This window comes from Bubalus kerabau, chromosome 3, assembly GCF_029407905.1.
Source record: "Bubalus kerabau isolate K-KA32 ecotype Philippines breed swamp buffalo chromosome 3, PCC_UOA_SB_1v2, whole genome shotgun sequence".
Classification (NCBI taxonomy): Eukaryota; Metazoa; Chordata; class Mammalia; order Artiodactyla; family Bovidae; genus Bubalus; species Bubalus kerabau.
This window is the reverse complement of record NC_073626.1, coordinates 151095317-151097650: the sequence shown is the minus strand read 5'-3', so window position 1 is coordinate 151097650 and position 2334 is coordinate 151095317. Positions and strand designations below refer to the sequence as shown.

General features: G+C 37.6%; 1 non-coding gene across 1 annotated transcript; it reads left to right on the top strand.

Annotated features, from left to right (window-relative positions):
* The first annotated feature begins 1012 nt into the window (after nucleotides 1-1012).
* LOC129648170 (U6 spliceosomal RNA) lies at nucleotides 1013-1118 on the top strand. The gene has a single exon (XR_008712751.1). It is a non-coding gene; the product is annotated as a U6 spliceosomal RNA (small nuclear RNA).
* The last annotated feature ends 1216 nt before the right edge of the window (nucleotides 1119-2334 follow it).

Here is a 2334-nt window from a genome sequence, read left to right as displayed (position 1 = left end):
TGATTTCCAGTCTGAGAGATGTCCCTGGAGCTCCAGCTCCAGCTAGCTCTCTAATGTGTTCCTGTCTGCAGTGTCCTGTAAAACTTGGAATGGGGGTATGGCTAGAAAAACATAATAACAGCATGGATTGCAAGTCCTCTGAAAGTCTAGAATCTGGTACATTAGGTTAGTAGCTTTAATTCCCCAAGCAGTTATAAAAAAGTCAGAGAGACCAGGAAAAGAAGTTCGGTCCATATGCTTCTGAGTTAGAAAAGCAGAGACTTTACAGTAAAAAAGCAAAAGAGTCCCAGCTCTGAGTATTCTTACCTTGTCTTGAAGATCCTGGACGAGCTCCCAAGATGATAGCTTATGGTGAACAGTGCCACCGGATTCATGGTCTCTGAAGGAGAAGATTTAACTCTGGGGCCAAAGACAGGTCTCAGTCACTCAGAGCTTTGTGTGAAAATTTTTATTTAAAGTGACAGGACAGAGAAAGCTCCTGACATAGACATCAGAACGGGGCAGGAGAGTACCCATCTCACTAGTTTAAGCGGGGCCTTATATACTTTTCAACTAGCTGCTGAAAATAGATAAAAAGAATACTTCAAGATTGTAAGAGTTCCACCAGACACTTTCCCAAGGCACACATCCTGAGATAACTTTGGCACAAGATTAACCTGGGAGAACACTTTCTGGGCAACATCTCTGGGGTAGATATACTGTTGCTGTGTAATCAGGGGTACAAGTCTTGAGAAACAGGTTCCCAAGCAAGATTTGTTACAATTATAATCATTAACACATAGCCTAAGAATAGCATTTCCATAGTAAGACAGGGTGCTGTATGATCATTAGTTCTGGACCTAAAGAAAGGCCAGTTCTTGGGTAAGATACATGTTGCACAAGGCTTAAAGAAAGTATGAGAGAATGTTCACCTCCTCCTTAAAGGGCCTTGAACTGCCTGTGGAAGCTTAAACTGTTTCACTTTCCCACAGGAATTTCCTCCAGTAAATCTTCACACATAGAACTCTCTGGGATGCTTGCTTCACAGTACATATACTAAAATTGGAATAATACAGAGAAGATTAGCAAGGCCCCTGCGCAAGGATGACACACAAATTCATGAAGTGTTCCATATTTGTAATCAATGAATAAAGCACATTTGCAGGATAAAAAATTAATATGCAGAAATCCCTTGCACTCCTATATGCTAAAAATGAAAGTCAGAAAGAGAAATTAAAGAAACAATCCCATTCACCATTGCAACAGAAAGGATAAAATATTTAGGAATAAATTTACCTAAAGAGGCAAAAGATTTGTATGTAGAAAACTACAAAACACTAATGAAAGAAATTAAAGATGGCATAAACATATGGAAAGATATATCATGTTCTAGGATTAGAAGAATCAATATTGTGAAAATGACCATACTACCCAAAGCCACCTACAGATTCAGTGCAATCCCTATCAAACTATCAACAGTATTTTTCACAGAACTAGAACAAATAATTTCACAATTTATATATAAACACAAACACTGAATAGCAAAGCAATCTTGAGAAAGAATAACAGAACTGAAGGAATAAACCTTCCTACCTTCAGACTATACTAAAAAGCTATGTATAGTCATCGAGACAGCATGGTACTGGCACAAAAAACAAATATAGACCAATGGAACAAGATGGAAAGCCCAGAGATAAATCCAAGCACCTATGGGCACCTTATCTTCGACAAAGGAGGCAAAAATATACAATGGAGAAAAAAACAGTCTCTTCTAATAAGTGGTACTGGGAAAATTGTGAAGCTATGCGTAAAAGAATCAAATTAGAACATTTCCTAACACCATACACAAAAATAAAATGGATTAAAGACCTAAATGTAAAACCAGAAATTATAAAACTCTTATCTGACATAAATCACTAGCAAGATCTTCTATGACCCACCTTCTAGGGTAATGGAAATAAAAACAAAAATATACAAATGAGACCTAATTAAACTTAAAAGCTTTTGCACAATGAAGGAAACTATAAGCAAGGTGAAAGACAACCCTCAGAATGGGAGAAAATAATAACAAATGGAACAACTGATGAAGGATTAATCTCCAAAATATACAACAGTTCATGTAGCTCAATACCAGAAAAACAAGCAACCCAAGCAAAAAGGGGGCAGAAGAACTAAACAGATATTTCTCCAAAGAAGACATACAGATGGCTAATAAGCACATGAAAAGATTCTTAACATCACTTATTATTAGCTTCCCTTGTAGCTCAGATGGTAAAGAATCAGCCCATAATGTGGGAGACCCAGGTTCGATCCTTGGGTTGGGAAGATACCCTGGAGTAGGAAATGGCAACCCAT